Raw genomic sequence first — 19822 nt, forward strand, 5'->3', positions numbered from 1 at the left:
GTGTATACCAAGATTATGTATTCCCCATTCTGAAGGCGGTTTGGGCCTCTACATGTATAGATCTGCAACTGTGGGACTGCACACACATTTGTTGACCTCATAAGACCCAAACGTAGTGAAAGTTTTGAAACATGAGAATAAATCTAAGATGACTTCCCTGCTTAGTCTAGCACTAGCATATCGGCATCAAGCAGGAATGGAAATCAAACCAGAAGTAGATAAAAATCAGGCAGCAACCGAATGTGCCAAAAATCAAAAGAAAGAATATAAGGTGAAGGATTAGGTGAGAAGGCAAGGAACGTGGAAAATGCATAAATATATTTGAAGTATAGAAAACTGGAAGAACCACATGTTGATCAGGATCAAATGCAGGAATGGTCAAGGCGAGGTGAATTCAAACCAAAAGATGAATAGTTAATATTGGCAGCCCAAGACAGTGGGCTACATACATGTTGGTTTATATAGTCCATTGAACATGTGGGAGAAATGGATAACTAGGTTTTGTAAAACAGAATTGGAAACAGTCTCACACCTTGTTGCTGGTTGTGGCAGACTGCTGGCACAATAATGTGGCAAGACCGTTGCACTGGGGATTGTGCAAACATTATGGTATTGAAGTGGCTGAAAAACACTGGAAACATGAACCACAACGCATCATAGAAAATGATGGTCTGCATCACATGGGAGCACCCATTGCCAACAGTTCAAAAGATAGATGTGAGAAAATCAGATATAGTGGTCCATGAAATGAAGACAAAAGTAGGATTGATCATTGAAATTACTACACCTAGTGACTACAGTGTCTTGCATACAGAGAGAAACAAAGTCATAAAATATCAAGATTTGCAGGCAGAAATGAGAGCAATGTGGAAGAAAGATACCCAGACAGTTCCAACAGTAGTAGGAGCAATGGGTCTTATAAAAAAGAATCTACAATCGTATTTAGATATGTTACCAGTACATGTAACGTGAATTGCAGAAGGAGTCATTACTGGGCACATTGCAGGTGCTGCAAAGAGCACTTTTGGCTGACATCAAAGCTTGAAACAATACTAATTTTATGAACTTTAATCATACTTTGACTTAGGAATTGAGTCCATTCCTGTTATGGTACTAGAAACCCAAAAGTGTTGAAAAAAAATGGGTTTAACATTTATTTCACTAGATGGGTAGCTAACTGGCTCACCAACAGAACACACACTGTCAAAGTTGATAGGTATCACCAGTGGGGTACCACAAGGATCTGAGCTAGGCCCTTTACTGTTTGGAATCTATTTCCCAGAAGTCCATTTTAAAGTAGATGGCCTTTGGCTTACCAAGTTCACTGATGATTGCAAATTGGGTGCAATGACTGTGTCTCCCAATGATGTTAACCTATTACAGGAGGAACTAGCACAGACAAATGGCTGAGGCCAGAGCCACAGTCTAAAACTAAATGCAAAGAAGTGCATTATTATACCCTTTTGAAAAAGTGCAATTCCCTGCTAATTACAGTATTGAGAGCACCTCCCCCAAGTTCAAACCCAGTGGTGCAATATTTTGGAACACAGGTATATAGCCATTTGAACTTCGACTACTAAGTTTCCACAGTGGTAAGGAAAGCCTTCTATGTTGCACATCTCATAGATAAGGCATTACATCCAGGTCTAAGGATGTTATAATTCCACTGTATTTGACCCTCATCAGACCATTAATAGAGTGCAATGTTCCCTTTGCATGTACCTCACCAGACACCTGCAGCAGCTGGAGAGACCACAGAGGTTTCTCACCAGGAAAATATAGGGTCTCCAAATCAGGACTTATGTGGATAGACTGAAAGCCCTTTCATTGTACTCTGTATCATACAGGCTGCTGATAGGTGACTTGTGCCTGACCTACAGGGCAGTCTTCAACCCTGCCATGATGGAAATGCTGCACATCCACAAGTCAAATGCCACAAGAGTTACTCACTCTAGGGATCTTAACCTAACCTGTGACATTAACAGAACATTCCAGAGAGACAGATACATCTCCCAGTCATTGTCGCTTCTCTGGAATAAACTTCCAATTGACATGAATGAGAGCTCCTTACTGACCCTTATTGCAACCTAGACAAATGGATGGAAGACTGCAAATTTACCTTGGGGGGGGGGGGCCTCAAGGACAGGGGTAGTCGGTGTTGATCATAGTCTCCCTGCAAATTACATCCATCTAACAAGGACAATCATGGCAACTCAGGATTAACATGGCTAGGCTTGTATGGGCTCTATGGCTGATAGCCTGGTAACCTGCTATGAACATTATGGAAATCATGTTAAGTTATGTGTAAGAAATATTTAGAAAGAAAAAGAGAGAATGTACAAAAACATGGAAAGTAAAAAAATTCAGAACAAGTTAAGGAAGTTGAAAAAGATAATTAGATGTGTTTAAATAGTTAAAAGTAGATTCGGTAGCAGATCCAGGTGGAAATGGATTTGAATTGTATAAAAATTTAGGAGAATGACGTAAAAAGTACCTGTTGTGTGTTTTAAAGAGTGGTTAAATGAGGGTTTAAATCATAAATAGCAATGTAGTGAAATATTAAACTTAATATGGTAAAAAGGGAGAAAAAGGAGGCTATAAAGAATTGAAGACCAGTAGTGTTAAATACAGATTTTAAGATATTTATGAAAATAATACAGAAAATATTTGAGAATAAGATGGGATATGTAATGGAGGCAAGTGTTATGGTATGAAAGGAAAAGAGTGGCAAAAATTATTAATGATAGAGAAACTGTGGATGAAATCTTAAAAACTTATGGTAGGTGATATTTATAAAGATTTTGATTCAATACAACATGATACACTGGGAAATGGAGGACGTACACTGTTAGTAATAAAATTAAGCCAGTATGGATGACAGTGTATAGCAATAGCAAAGAAAGATTTTAGTGGATGGTGATTAAGTAAGGAACTAGACATGAATAATGGGATACCAGAGGGGTGCTAATGAGTAACATTTTATTTGCTTTATTTATGAATATGGTAGTTAGTGAAGTTAAAAATGAAACCAAAATAAGAAATTCAAGCAGGCCTTGACATTCCAGTTTTACTGACATATGCAGATGATATAATAACTGATAAAAGGGAATGGATGAGAGAAGCTATATTTTGTATAGTTGACTGAAAGCAAAGGGTATGTCTTGAAATAAAGATAAAAGCAAAGAAACTGGAGATACAATAAAAATAGAAGTTATACAATTCTCAATGAAAGAGCTCACGATATTAGGAATAAATTTTGATAAAAGAAGGGAATAGAACACAATGGGAAACAGTATAACAGGAACTGAAAGAAATGTGTGCTTTATAGAAAACATATAGCTTACCCTATAAGACGAAAGTAAATTTGATCAATTCAGTATTAATAGGCAAAATAGCATACTTTTCAAGTAAGGTTATGATTCTGAAAATACATGAGAAACAATTGTTAGACATTTTTTTTTTATTATTTATACGAGGTTGTAGATGAAATCCAGTTGAAAGGGAAATCTTGTACATTAACAAAGGAAGAGGACTAGGTATGATCCAGTAGTGTACGCAGCATCATTACGTTTGTATAAAGTTTTGAAATGGTAAACGAAAAAAATGAGAATTTAGTAACAAGATTATATAAGTATTAGCATGAAGAATTTTGGGAAGCAATAAGAAGAAATAAAAATGTTATCATGCAGAAATAGAGTATCAACAAAACATAAAAATGTGGAAAATAAAGAATGATGAAATAGAAGAAGACTAAAATCATGGTATGAAAATATTGTGAGACAGTATTATTCTATTAATCCATGGGAAATATACTAAAGGAAAAGATTAAAGCAGTAAATGAAAGAAATAAATGGTGTAGCTATAAAGTAGAATGTCAAAATAGTTTTATTGAGATTGGGAATAAAGTTAGCAAAAGCTAATATGTGGTATAAAAAGAAAAGTGAAAGAATACATTTCTATTGTGATGAAGAAATCACATTACATGTATTTCTTAAATGTAAGAGAGTAAAAATAATTGTGGGATAAATTATGTACAGAAACTTTTTATCAGAGATTTCAAGGACAGGAATAGTATAACAATGGATATAATTGAATATGGGTATTATAAGAACTGAAGTAAAAAAATCAAGGTGTTAAAGAATGGAAGAATAAATGAAATCATGTTTAATGAGAATTGGCTATTGTCAATAATATTGAGATAAATCAGATTATGGTTATGGAAAAAGGAGTGGGGTCAAATTGATAAGTATGTATGCTAGAATAATACTGTGTATAGAAAAAGGAAAATTAAATTGAAATAATTGTTTAATTTTGTAAATATGTATCTTTCTAAGAATGTAAAGATGTAAATATGTAACTAATTTATTATGTAAATAAGATATAATTTAATAACTCCTCCTCATTTTGATAGGGGCCGTGGGATGTTTTACATCCACACCACCTCAAACTGATGGGGGCCTTGGATTAACATCTCATCTGAAGGATGACACAGTCAGGAGTGTAGCATCCTCCTTATGCTGGATTGTAGTGTCAACCATCAATCTACATGGTGTGGGAATAGAACCCACAGCCTTCTGCAGCAAAAGTGAGTGTGCTACCTGTTACACCACTTATGATGATGATAGAAATTTGTTCCTAGTGTTAAAAATTCAAGGGACTTCAAGCCCATCTTAAATTTGCGTAACCTAAACCAGTCTATTTCTGAAGCCATTTCAAATTATAACCATTCAGTCACTTCTCCATTGCTTATTAAGAGGAGATTGAATGTGCTGTTTGTATCTTCAGGATGTTTACCTTCATGACAAGATCTGTGAACAATTCAGACGATTCCTCCAGCTCCAGATAAGATCCAGTTCATGTCCAGTTCCAGACTGTTCTCAACTTATTTCAGCCCATAGGGCATTAATGAAGAGTATTTTTCAAACAGCAGCACATCTCACTCCAAGGCTCCGGACGGTTTTCTTATTTAGATGACTGACATAGTTTTAACTTCCAGAGATAGCCTTATTTGGCAGAGGGAATCTTTCCTATATTTGTTCTACAGTGAACATTATAAAGTCACAACTTTAGCCCCCTCAGTTGTTGAATTTTAAAGGTTTGTGCCTGGATGCCAAGATGTGTGTGTATGTTTAGAAAGAATGTTAAGCATTCTGGAGGCAGTTCACTTGCTACTAATAGTATCATATCATGTGGCCATTATGAATTTCTGAGGTATTTGGCTGGTAACAACTTCTATTGCAGTCACACATCAGGGTTTACATGAGAATCCTTCACTGAATCCTCACAGGTCCTTTGTTACAGTGGAACAATCCCTTGGCTGCACCTGTTCAGGATTTGAGACAAATCTGAAGTACTGACCTGCTTCCAGTCACATTTTCACTGAAAGGTCTGTTGCCTTTTATAGTAGTGTAGCAACAATCACATTGGATGTGTCTGGTCTGGAGTAGGGGTGAACTACAAAGCATTTATGGTCCAAATTAAGTAGGTACCACCAGGAGTTTCATTTGCACATCAATATTCTGAAGATGAGAACTGTTCCTTCTTCACTTTTCAGGAGGTTCTTGTACAAGGACATATATCCATTCAGTCAGACGTTATGGCACTGTTCTGATATTACAACAAATAAGGAAATACTCATTCCCACCTGCCATACAAGGAGGCCTTTACAGTCTGGCAGTCGGCTGTTTAGAATGGCAGTTTCATCTTAGTGATCCACATTAAGAGGAAAGCCAATTGCCTTGTGGATAGACTGAACTAGTCTTTTAATGCTGCATAAATGGTCCTTATGTCAGTCCATGACCAGGATAATCTTTTGAAGATGGAAAGACTGGTTGGTGAATACTTTCTGTCTCTGACCAATGTGAAATGCTGCAGCTGTTTTGCCCTGATCCCTTCCATTAGTGGACACATATGAAACACATTAATGAAACCAGTGCCAATGTCCTCTATACTTTCTTCCATTTTCCATGATGACAGCATTCATTCAGAAGGGTAAACTCCAAAAGACTAAAATTTTGATTGCTCCATTTTGGCCCTAACAGGTTTGGTTTCACATGCAGCAGCCCTTTCTTCTTTGACCTCCCCTTAGACTTTGTCTTCCCAGGAGTCTCTTGACATATCCATCAGGATTTTGTCTTCCCAGGAGTTTCTTGACATATCCATCAGGAATGTCTGATACATATCTCAGTCTAATATCATGGCTGCTTCAGTTTCATTAATTGCTAGGTTGGCAGACATTTCCTGATAGAGTAGTCCCTTTTACATCCTTTTCTCAAGGACCAAAGTTTTTTCTTATAGATTGCAAAACACCGTTAAGATCCTTGTTTTTGGTATCAGTTCATCAAGTCTTACAGCATCATTCTGAGATATTTGACTCTGCTCATAGTCACCAAATGAACACTGTTGAATAACTATTTCCATTTTTCACAAGGAACAGGATTCTATGCCCTTAGCTTTCCTTAAAATATTTAACACTTTTCTTATATGAGGCCTTGAGCCAGGGAACCAGTATCTTTATGTAATATTTATTTTATGTTGGAGTCTTGCTGTTTTCTCCCTTTAAACCATTAACATTCGCAGATTTGACATTGTCTTGAAATACCTTGTATCTTAGAGCTGTTACATCTGTCAAGAAGATTTCTGAGCATCAAAGCATGTTTATAAGTTTTCATATCTTATTTTTCATAGAGAAAGTTTCTTAAGGACATACCCTTTTTTCATACCTAAAGTTCTAATAAATCCAGGCTAAATGTATCTGTACATTTGCTAGTGTCATACACTATGTACTATAGTCAAGGAAAATATCTCCTTTACCATACAGATTTGAATGGGCAGATTTGGTACTATGTAGACAAAACGTACTCCCTCAAGAAGAATTGCCAACATTTTGTGTCCTTTACTAAAAGTTGGGGAAAATAAAATAAGGCAGTGCCTTTCCTGATGTTATTGTAGTCCTGTATCGTCTTGTTACAGGGAACAAAGAAAACATTTACAAATCATATCTAAAGGACATTCTGAAAATGATTTTGCTTATCTACCACCTTCCTTATACATGCCTAATTAGACATTTGTGTTGTCTGCTTGGTTTTGCTTGAGTACCTATGCAAATTAGTATAAACTATGCATAACGTTTAGAACTAGAGCTTTCTTTGGGGCTGCAGTTATCAAAGGCATTTTTCCATAGGATGCCTGCCCAGAAGAGCAAGTTGGTGGTTCTATCCTGTCACTTTCATACTGACTGACCGCTTTGGTATCAGATACAGATGTTGGGGTATTTCATAATGCCATATCAATGAGAAGAGGTCCAGTGCAGAAATCAGACCTTCCTCCTTCACTCTGCCTTATAATGTTTTGTTTAATCTATATATGAAAGTCTTAAACTTGGTCTAGACATGTTACACACTGAGCAGGTCTGCATGGAATATGAGTCATATGAGTTTTATTCAGGTATACCTTATCTACTTCTAAAATTATGATAATTGATAGGTGCATAGGTATTTACTAGGCTACTGATCTGTGAAGATTTTAAGAAGCATTCCTTTACATTTCTATGGTAGTTTTTAGCATTATATGTTGTGAATAACCCAGATGGAGACAAAACAGGGGAATATTGGGACATTTACTTGTGGCCCCTATCCATTAGAGACATGGGTGCTAAGCCAGGAGTTTCTCATCCATTCATCCAAATTGCATTTGAATAGATTGACAAGTTCTTTACTTTATGTGGAGTGGAAGACAGTGCCATAGAGCAGGTATTATCTCTGGTACATACCTATCCTTCAAAGATGTTCTCTTTATGTTACAAGAGAGAGATTGAGATCCCTCAAGCTGATGTTCATGCTACCACAGGAGTTGTGAATGTGTAATAGGTGTGACCAGATAGGATCTGGTCAGGCTCTATATGGAAAGCAGAGGTCACCTCATGGTAAACTGTATGATGTTGAGTATAGGAGCAAGGCTTTGAGATGGTCTGTACAGTTTTTGTGATTTAGACCCTTAATTCTTTTAGTGAGAAGGCATTGTGGTCATTCCATTCATGACAGTTGTTTGGATGGGTACTTGCCAAATGAGGCCTTATATTCAATGATTGGCCTAATGAGAGCCAACTACAATGGAATGATTATATCCCTGGACTTGGGTAGCATTACTTTTGATATAAGCTGTGTTCATAGGTGTTTACTAGGCTAATGACAACAAGGGTCTTTTTAAGGATAGCCATGCATTCCAAATCTCTGACAAATTCTGGTACCCTTGATAAGTATAAGCAGGAGCTTGGGAGATGAAACATTTACAATCAGGGGCCTGGGAGAGGAACTATTTACAGGCTGCCTGTGTCCATTAGAGACATGGTGCCAAACATGGTTGACTTTCCTATTCCCCATTCAGTTGTCCAAGTTACACTTGTATCAGTTTAGTGAAGAGCTTTGCTTCACATGAATGGGGAAGCCAGTTACAGAGAAGGGGTAGTCTGAAATACATGTCTCTCTCTTCAATCAGGTCCTATTTATATCACAAGCAAAGTTTACGTCTTTAGAATGGGTAATTCTGGCACTGTTTGCTTTGCAGATATGCTGGAGGTCCATTAGAGTAGGGTCTGACATTGCCTTGTATGGCAGGCATAGATGTCCCCTCAAAAGTCTGTGGGAGACAGCATTCATGGATGAGGCTTTGAGGCTAAGCAAGTGTGCAAAGAAAAAGGACTTCTTTACAATAGTGGATATGTGGTGATCGAAGGACAGTTCATTGCTGATACTGGTTGCCAGATCTCTGACTTGCGGGATTAACTGTCTGGGGTGTGTTGTCAATGTGATAGTCACAAGGGAGATTATGCTTGCCAAATGATTATAAATTTCTTGATATTTAGTTTTAGTTCATGATTTTGACATCCGCTATTGATTTGTGAAATGCCTCCTTGGAGGATTTTAGTGTCCTCTGGGGGAGTTTATAATGCATCAAGTATACAGTTATCTGCACACTTACTCAGCCAATAAACATTTAACATTTGCGTTGTTCTCTGACAAGTAAATGGCAAAGAATAATGGCCAAAGAAATGAAACCTAGGTTACACAGCTAGTGGCAGGTCTTTTGATGGAAATAGAGCCACCCATCTTAATTTCCTGGGTTCTATTTGTAAGCCAATTTCCTACCCAATGAGTTACAAAGGGATTTACATTTAGCTGGAAGTTTGCAATACCCGAGTGTTTGATGGTGTTGAATGCCTTTAAAAGGTCTAGTTACACACTGTGTGCTAATTTGCCCTCATGCATTGCTTCAGTAACCTTAAATAAGTTGACCAGGTTAAGTAGGCAGGATCTGCCCTTGACGAATCCTAACTGGCTTGGGTCAATAGATTGTAGGTACCTATGTCCGTGTTTATTAATTCCATAAAGATCCTTTCCATAGCCTTATCGATGAGATGGTCAGGTTTTGGGTCTATATTTGCTCATTGTCACTCCACCTTTCTGTAAGAGGATCATTGTTGCTGTCCTCCATTCATCTTGGCACAAAGCTTGTTTGGAGACTGATATTGAATAATGTCTGTACATCTGACAAGTCATGTTTTAAGCTAACCAATAGGCAGCCTGATATATTATACTGTTCCACAGAGGTAGTGTTCTTGGAATGGATAATGCTTCAAGAACTTGTTCTTGGGAGATTTGGGGGGGTGTAGCTGCAACTATCTGATCTGGGAATATATGAGGGGAGAGGGGGGTGAAATTTGAGCTAAATTTGTCTGCTAGTATATTGGCTATGTCCTCTGGCTCAGAGTATGTGATATCCTTTATTATTTACTCTGTGCAATGCTGAGCATTGTTTCTGAGATTTCTAGCATACTTTATAAGGTTTTATGGTTATCCTTCACATAGGTGTATATTGTTAATTAATATCTGGCTTTGGTTGATTGGGTCTGGGTTCAGAGTTCTTTGTTAAGTTTGGCAAGAGTCTTGTTATCTTGAGTAAATTTTATTTTTGCATGCAATGAGTTTTTTTCTTTTATTATAGAGCATTTTTTATTACCGTTCCACCACAGAGATTTATTTTTAAATTTGGTATTATTTACTTCTGGGGTGGGGGGCAGATGCATCTATGCAGATACTTGCATGTGCAGAGAATTTGGCAGTAAAAGATTCCACATAAGCACTAGGGGTTGTCAAGCTGGAAGGAGCTTTTGAGTTTAACCATGCCTTCACTCAATTTTAGAAGATTAGCCTTGGCATAATCTCTGAATACGGAAGTATTGGCATATGCTTTCAGCTTCACTTTTAAGGTGAATATGAATGATTCATTGTCTGATTTAATCAGGGAGGAAGTTCCAGTTGTTGGGGGGCCAAAGGTGCCTCATATTGGGAAGGACAAGTCTAGGATTTTATCCCATCACTGGTCCAGAGAGTTTGTGTTGATGAAATCCAAAAATTTCAGTGAATATGTTTGAGCGTGTATGTCTCACAGTTAATGGAGAGGAAGTTAAAGTCTTCTAGGAGAATGGTGTTTTGCTTACTGCATAGGGTCGCCATACTGGTTAGGTAGAAGGTATAGTCTGTGGGTGACATAGAAGGTGTCCTATAGTTAGCTGTGTTATGATAAGGGGGGTTGTAAATAATGTGTTGGACATGGAGGGGAGGAGTTCCAGGTTTCTACCTTGTCTAAATGTATCTGAAGGTGAAATGCTTTTAAAGACTATGGGTACACTGCTGCCTTTAGTGCCTTCATCTAATGTGATGGGCCTGAGCATGTGACAGGCATTGAAACCCTGTACTGATGGAGTGCTATTACTGATCCTGAACCAGGTCTCTGTAACAATAGGGTATTCTTTTTAAGGCTCCTAGCTTTAAGCAGTAATACCTTTGTTGTCCATGTTCTGTTTTGTTATGCTGGAAGCTATGGAGGAGTGACATTGCCTTAAAAAGGCTCTATGGGGTGGGCAAGTTTTTAGCCAATATGCAAAAGCCTTGAGAAGATAGATGAAGGCTATCCCTTGCAAAGCAGTTAGGACTGCCTACCATCTCTTTTGTGGGTCTATAGTACAAGATCGAATGTTTAGGTAATCGAACACCTAAACATTGAACTTGTAATATTGAACCTACAAATGTTGAACAATGCAGGGAAACACGTTGGTCATCCATAAAAATAAAAAAAAAATACTTTACAACCAAACTAACTGGGGGGGCTTTGCCCCAATATCCCCCAACTAAATATACCAACTCTGGTTTCGCTCTACAGTACATAAAACGGCAAAATCCGACGAACTGCCAAGGGAAATCTTTCCTTGCATTAAATCGGCCATTTGCTGTTTTTTGCTTTCGATATTACAAGTTCGATGTCTACGTGTTCGATCACCTAAACATTCAATCTTGTAATATCAACCCTCTTTTGTGGTTGATATATATTGCGCCTCTCAGAATGACACCAGAAGTATACACAATTGTTGAAATCAGTAATTTTTTATTTTATATTGCGGCATCATTCTTGGTGATGGTAGAATGCTGCTCAAGGCTAGGTTCATACCTGCCTCAGACATATATTCGAGGGTTTCTGTTATCTCTCTCTTCATACAGTCCAGGGGAGGTACATATCAAGTCATTTACACCCACGTGCACTATGACTATGTCATATCTGTACTTGTAATGCAAGGACTCTAGTGCATGCATGATGTGGGGATTCCTGGCATCCGATGGGTAACGTGCCATGACCCTCTCCTTGCACAACCTGGTGAGTAGTGCATCAGTGTGTCATACTATGGAGTCACCTATGACTAGGATATTGGATTGTGTGGAAGCTTTTCCTTATGGACTTTTGAAATGAGTCAGTATGACTGTTGGATGTATTGTTTCATGATGGGTGCTCCCTCTGTTGCCTGTTTGAATTTGCTGAGTGCACTTGGCTCTTAATGTACATTTAGGAGGCCTTTATGGTTTATCTAGGTTACTTTTACGATCTGCAGCATATGTAGGCTTATTTGTTTGGTCTAAATTGTGTGCGATTGGTTTTATGTGATGTGAGTTACTGCCAGCCTGCATGTTACTTGTCATAGCTTTCTGTGAGAGCCTTGGCTCCAACAACATTGTGTAACTACATCTTTCACGCACTCTCAGTTTTTTTTTTTTAATAGTAGATGATTGTCAGTAAGCATGGGGACAATTGCTACATTGTCTCAAGGTGCCTATATCAATCACACTGGCTACAGAGATGGTTGGAAAGGTGCAAATACATGATTTGAAGTACTTCTTATGTGGGCTGAAGAAGCTATGGTGCCTATAAGATTTTGAGCTGATTAGTGCCTATAAGATTTGGAGCTGATTAGAGCCTATGGGATTTGGAGTTGATTACTGGAAAGTGCTGTCTGTCTAGTAGTGGAGATAGATCTGATCTCAACATAGCTGCATGCAGCTAGGAACCAATGATCGTTTTCTTCTTCTTTCACCAGAAGCAGACGGATAGTACTAATCAAATAATAGAAAAAAAGAGCTTAACCAAACCACCACAGCTGAATGAAGTATTATGCACGACCACTTAATGATGCATAAGAAACGCACTTTATTAGACAGCTCCACAAAGTAAGCGCTTTCATGATCTCAATAATCGCTTCATCAGACTACATTCAAACAAAAATGCACTCACTTATAAATACATTTCAATCAACAATCAATCAATCATACAATTAGACAATAATTAGATGATTAAACAAGAATAGAAACACTAAAAACATTATAAGGATAAGTGAGTGCATTTTTGTTTGAATGTTGTCTGATGAAGCGATTATTGAGATTGTGAAAGCGCTTACTTTGTGGAGCTCTCTAATAAAGTGTGTTTCTTATGCATCATTAAGTGGTCATGCATAATAGTTTATTCAGCTGTGGTGGTTTGGCTAAGCTCTTTTTTTCTGTTATATTGTTTTTTGCTCAAGCCACTCCTTTACACTTGATTGCTGCTGTTTTCCTTTTGTGAATAGTACTAATCCCAAGCTGCTTCCTGAGAAATAGTATTAACACAGATAACCTGGATCGAACCTGTAGCAGGTGGTTGCAACAGAAATCCAAGCTGCACAAACTACCTGAAGAGAGTTTCAGCAAAACTGCAACCAGACTGATCAAAGAAATCTGTACACACTGCCCAAACAGAAAACTGCAGAAATCAATTCCCCTCTGCTCATTACCTCAGCAGGAGCAAAGCAGTAGCATTAATCCCAATATGACTCCCAAAAATTAATATTAAGGCTTTCTAGTGACTGGCAATGTCAGTGAAGGCTAGGAAATAATGCATTCCTGCTGCTTCTCTTACTAGAAGCAAAACAGAAGCACTAATCCCAAACTAATTCCGGAGAAACAGTTTCTAGGCTCTCCATTGCCTAGGAACCAATAACTTTATTTTAGCAACTGCTGTTATTTGGTTATTAACAGCTGCCACTGATGATTAATGCACACTTCAGACTAACTATTCAAAATGTTGCCTCATATAAAATAAGCAAGCTTTTTTATATAGGGGAGAAGGTCCAAAGGTCCCTGTCTTGACTAGAATGAGCTTTAAGTGACTCGTGCATCTTAATCATGACAGACTAAGGACAGCATTCTAGTGAATCAAGAATCCACCACTCACTCGACTGAGAATGAGCGCTAAAGATTTATTATTTAACTGGGTAAACAAACTAGTTGTACGACTCTTCATTTATTACTTCGGTCAAAGCCACACGTATCACATAGTCAGAGAAGGAAAAAAACAACAAATCAGCATTTGGCAAATAAGTTATAATTTAGCTATCATTCAGATTTATCGTAACATTAACACAGATAAATGCGCAAAATATCAGCAAACATAAATGAGAGAATAATGAGGTGGACTGACTCCACCTTTATTCTTGAAACACTGACAGTTGTAGCATTCTGTTAGATACTTTAAAGGAGACCAGATTGTGCTACTTTCTGATGCTAGCAAGTAAGCTATTTCATATTGTCAAGTGCGGCAATTATTTGAGGAAACCCCTCCATTTGTTGAGCTCCTTTCTCTGTCATAGTGACTGAGGCCAGCTACCCTGCAAGGGAACATCATTTCATTGCCTCTCCTATGATCTCATCCATTTGTTCACTACCCAAAGCTCTTGACCTTAGCTGAGGTTGGGATATAGTCTGACTGTTAAACTGAGAGCTTTGCAATATGATTCAGTAAAGCTTCCCAAGTATAGACAGATATAACACCTGCAGTAAAGCTACTGCTCTACCAGTTCACTATTCAGTCTTCCAGGCTCCTCTGCTTTCAATCATGAGTAAGAACCCAAGATACTAAAACTGTATCATATTGTCGCATCCCCAGTCCCCCTGGAAAGAATATTCCAGTCTTGGGTGTTTTTGGATACTAGTTCAAATAATCAATAGAATATTAACTTTGTATTTGCAAGAACATGTCACAGGCTGAGATATAACTAGTAAATGAATAAAATTCGGATCACACATTAGAAACTTGTATAAAAGCACAGTGAACCATGAAATAGGACAAAGGAAATGACAATGATTATATAATGCTAACAACAGTAAAACCAAAAAGGTTTCTGAGAAATAGATTGGCTGGAGGTTGGTATAATGGTTAATATGTTTATCTTACAGACACAAGAAGTAGGGTTTGATTATAAAATGGGGTAATAGGCTAGGCTTAAAATGCTGAATAACAAAACAAAACATCCAGCACCAAAGGGTAGAGAGAAAATATTCAATTTATTGTGGCAGCTCCAGCAAGTGGAAAAAAACTATTAAGCAGACCGGTTTCAGCAAGGATTTGCCTTCCTCAGTGTAATAACAATAAAAAGCACAAACAATTAATTTATATAGTCATACTTGTCAAAATACAAACATCTCATTGGATGTTCAACTTAACTCATTCAGGCCAGGTTTAAACAAACCCCCTAATCTTCTAATCCAACTGGATTCTTTTTTATTTAACAAAGTATGTCAGCCCGTCTTGGACATTCTAATTCCTGTAACTTTATCGATAATGGTAAATTTAAACTGGGCAGTGGTGTGGGGCATAGTGTGCTTTAATAATGAACTGGACATTCTTTTGTTTCTTATATCACCAAGGTGCTCAGAAATCCGAACCCTCAGTGACCTAGAAGTTTGCCGATGTAGAAAGCAGAGCAGGAGCAAGTGACTAAGTATATGACCGAGTCAGTGCCACAGTAACCAAAACATAAAATATCATATACTTTAGGAGTATTACTACTAGTAAATTGTTTGGTCTTAAATACATGGTTACATGCTGAACAGTGACCGCAGAGGGAACACCCCACCGATTTGTCCCCAAACAATGTGACCCACTGTGTATTGGAGGGCATCTTGTGTTTATAATGATTGAAATAAGAGCCCAACATAGTACCCTGATGATAAGAAAAAAGGCATTTTTGGAGAAAGATACTCTGAGAGCATATCATTGGCCATAAGGATGTCCCAACGGTGACCAACAAATTGTCTTAAGATATTAATGCTGCGCCCAAAAGTGGTGACGAAACCTACAGGCTCAACTCGATTGTCGTCTCTAGAGGTGTTTTGATACTGTAATAGGGAAGATCTAGGTTGCTGTGAGGCAAAATGACTGGCCTCACTGATATTATATCTCCTGTTGATAATCATAAGAGTTATCCGAGGAACATATACGTCTAATCTTAGAAATTGAGATTTAGGGATATTGCGGATGTGTCAAGGGTGATGAGTACTAGCATGAAGTAAGGCGTTGTATTGTGGATATTTGTGAAGGACCTCCGTCCTAAGTGTATGGTCAATCTCCCTAATGATGGTGACATCCAAGAACATAATCTGATTAAGAAGAAAGTTTAATGTGAATTGGATGCCCCACCTATTTTCATTAAGATACTGTACAAATTCCTGCACATATGTGTCATCCCCTATCCACACCATCCAGCAATCATCCAAATAACGCTGCCAGATGTCAATCTCCTCAAGATATAAATTGTGGCCAGCATCATAAATGTGTTGTTCCTCGATATAACCCATAAAAAGGTCAGCATAGATGGGGGCAAAAGACGCCCCCATTGCAGTCCCTTTCACGTGCCAGTAACATCTTCCATGGAAATAAAACACGTTTTTGGTTAGCACATGTTCGGTCAGACAGATAAGTAAGATATTAAAACCTGGTGAGTATATGTTGATCTTAGTCAGCCAGAATTGGCCTCTAACCCAGCCCAACGGGGGATATAGGTATAAAGGGCGGTCACATCCAATGTGCACATAAGCCAGTTAGGATCCAACTGTGCTTTGATCACAGTCTGTAGAAATTGGGTAGTATCCTGAATCCTGGCCCTGATTATTGGTAATAAATGGTTGTAGATATTTAGTGTGAAAAGCAGCTAATGGTTCTGTAAAGTGACCCCCCTGCCCGATACAATGGGCCTCCCTGGTGGTTTTGATACGTCCTTGTGAAATGTTGGCAAAAGATAGAGATATTTGGATTGGGGATCAGATACATTCAGATGGTACAGGGTTTTCTTGTTAATAATCCCTTCTTCCAGGGCAAGGTTCAGGAATCCATCTATTTCTTGTTTGAATTTTGTTGTAGGATCTAAAGGCATGTGCATGTAGAATTGGCCATTAGATAATTGTCCTTTGGCCTCAGCTATATACATTGGCCAATCCATTACCACGACTGCCCAGCCTTTGTCTGCCTGTAAAATGACCAAATCATGGTTGTCCCTAAGCTTGATTAGTGTCTGTTGTTCCTGGTGTGTAAGGTTATGTTTCATGTTAGTATAAAGAAATTTATTAAAGTGCAAATCCTTAAGTACACAATCCTTAAAAATCACAATGTGTTTATCCATGGGGGCATGAAAGAAGATTTACAGAAATGAAAATCAGTAGACCTTTGAGCCTGAGTGCCCTCACCAAAAAACAGTCTTAAATTTAACAGGCGACAAAAATTTGAGACATCATTGACAAAAAAAAAAAAAAAAAAACAGGGACAAAATTAAGACCCTTGTTCAATAATTTTATTTCAGTGTCAGTGTGTGGATGGGTAGAAATATTGTGCATATTGTCTGTGTCCCTTAATATGGTAGTATCAAGTCTAAAATATGTTGAATATTGTTTACAGGACTTGTGTTTTCTACCTCATCTGTGCCTGCCCCCCCCCAAAAAGGGTCAGTACTTAAGCGTTTCTTGGCTACAGGTAACTCAGAAGTGGGGGTAATTTCAGTATCCGTGGCAGAGGCTGAATCATCCCCTGAAGTGCCACTATGGCCTCCAGGGCCTCTCTTGAGTATAGACCGAGGTCTCTTCCATTTAAATGTTGGTTTATTCTTGTCCTGCTTGACAAATGACATTTTTTTGTAACCCAAAGGGTTTACCTCTCTCATAATTTATTATGTCACAATTAAATTTGTGGGTCTTCTTAGCTTTGAGCTGTTGTTGTAAAGTAAGTAGGTCTTTGACCAATTGGTTAAGATATTTATCAAAAAAAAAAGTTCCCCTTCAAAACGTCTGGCCTCCTCACATGTAGTTTTAACCTCAAGAATAAATTTATCTATTGCATGCTCATAGTATTGGATAAGAACTTCAACAAAGGCCATGGATGCCTTATGTTGGGCTTGAGCCCATTCCGCTAATAGTAGATCATCTGCCAAACTCACCAAAGGTTGAATACAAACCCTAAGGCCTCGGGGAGAAATTCCCTGTGCCTTATATGCCTTAAAAAGTTTGATATGCCAAACATTGGTTCTGAGGGACTTCATGCTCTTAGTTTAAGGAAGGATGATGAACAAATATTCTCAGGATCATTTTGTCCTAATGTAGATTTATCTAAGGAGGTTTGTCCCAACCCAAAAACATTTAGGTCGTCCCCGTCTGCAGAAAGGCCTTGTGGCAGTTTATTAAGGTTCATGATGTATAAACAACAGAACCAGAATTATTAATTATGTGTGGCAGTGACCCCAATACAGCAAAAGGCGAAGTGAACTATACTGATAAGCTACAATGTGATATAAACCAAAAACAAAAATACGATGTATCATATCATTAGTTACACAAATATAGCAATGCTGTAATAAAAGGCAATGGTGAATATATATAATATAAAGTCAAATGCCCTTTGTACAAATATAGAAAAAATATGTTGACTAAATCACATAACATATCCTAATACAGAAAGAAACAGAATCACCTTCCGTTTAAACTGGATTTATCCAAGATATATACATCCCCTAACTATAGATGGTAATAAATATCTCATAATAGAAAGTCTGAGATGGTGTGAAGAAACTCAACATGAAGGTATGAATAATATTCCCAAAAGAGAATAATTTCGCGAAGATATAACAACATTTGAAAAAAGAAACCTTTTAGTTTGATAAATGTCTGATGATACTCCTCGAACGAGGGATGAACACAGTCCACTAGGTCTCACCGGAATATCAACATAATGTAACCATATAGAGACAAAGAAAAACTGCCAAAAATGCTCATTTCTTATGTCAGTATAAATTGTTGATTAGTCCAGTTAGTGCCAGCCGATGGTAGGGCATAAACCAGTTCAAAACATAAGAAAAACTCAAAAATTAGTATAACGTCCCACAGTACCCGATGGTAATTCAAATAAGTCAGATTGTGAAGCAGCCAAACAGCCACGCCAACATTATCAACATCAATGGCCCAAACTGCAGTTATTCCACTGTGAATACACTAATCAAAAATGCAGGGACTGTTCCAGTGAAGAAATATAGTCCAATGGCTGACTTTCGTCTCTGCCGCTGGTCCCCTTCCCCTCAAAGGATCGAAAAGCCACTGCTACACAGAGCTAGGAAAATAACTGTGTCGTTAAATATGGTTGACGTTCATTACTACCTAGAGAAGGGCCCAAAAGTTGCAATGATCCAAGTCCCAAAATGGTAAGCAGCTAGGTAAACACAGTAGGTTCATTAAAGAGCCCAAAAAAAGTCTGTTAGCTTGTGGTATTAAGATCCTTAAATAAGGTCGACATTTGTCACTACCCGGAAAAGGGCCCAAAAGTTACAATAATCCAAGTTCCAAAATGGTAAGTAGGTAGGTAAACACAGTACGTTCATAAAGGAGCCAAAAAAAGGCTGTTAGCTTGTAATGTTGCGGTCTAATCCTTGTGGTCACAGAAGGCTTGAAAGAGGTAAACCGCAATTGCTGAATGATAAGAGATAAGCATGCTTCAGTGGTGAAAAGTCCAAGGAAATCATACAAACACAAAAAAAATTGTAGTAGGCTGGCTATACATCCACAAGAGGCTTGTATAAGTCGGGAACACAAATTTGGGTTTTTCTTATGTTTTGAGCTGGTTTATGCCCTACCATCACCTGGCACTAATTGGAATAATCAGCAATTTATACTGACATAAGAAATTAGCCTTTTTGGCCGTTTTTGCTGCCTCTATATGGTTACATTATGTTGATATTCCGGTGAGGCCTAGTGGACTGTGTTTATCCCTCGTTTGAGGAGTGTCATCAGACATTTATCAAACTATAAGGTTCTTTTTTCAAATGTTGTCATGATATCTTTGGGAAATTATTCTCTTTTGGGAATATTTATGTTGAGTTTCTTCACACCATCTCTGGCTTTCTATTATGAGATATTTATTATCATCTATAATTAGGGGATGTATATATCTTGGATAAATCCTGTTTAAACGGAAGGTGATTCTGTTTCTTACTGTATTAGGATATGTTATGTGATCTAGTCAACATATTTTTTCTATATTTTACAAAGGGCATTTGACTTTATATTATATATATTCACCATTGCCTTTTATTACAGCATTGCTATATTTGTGTAACTAATGATATGATACATTGTATTTTTGTTTTTAT

This window comes from Protopterus annectens, chromosome 6.part1 (assembly GCF_019279795.1).
Source record: "Protopterus annectens isolate FY-2018-M chromosome 6.part1, PAN1.0, whole genome shotgun sequence".
Taxonomy (NCBI): Eukaryota; Metazoa; Chordata; order Ceratodontiformes; family Protopteridae; genus Protopterus; species Protopterus annectens.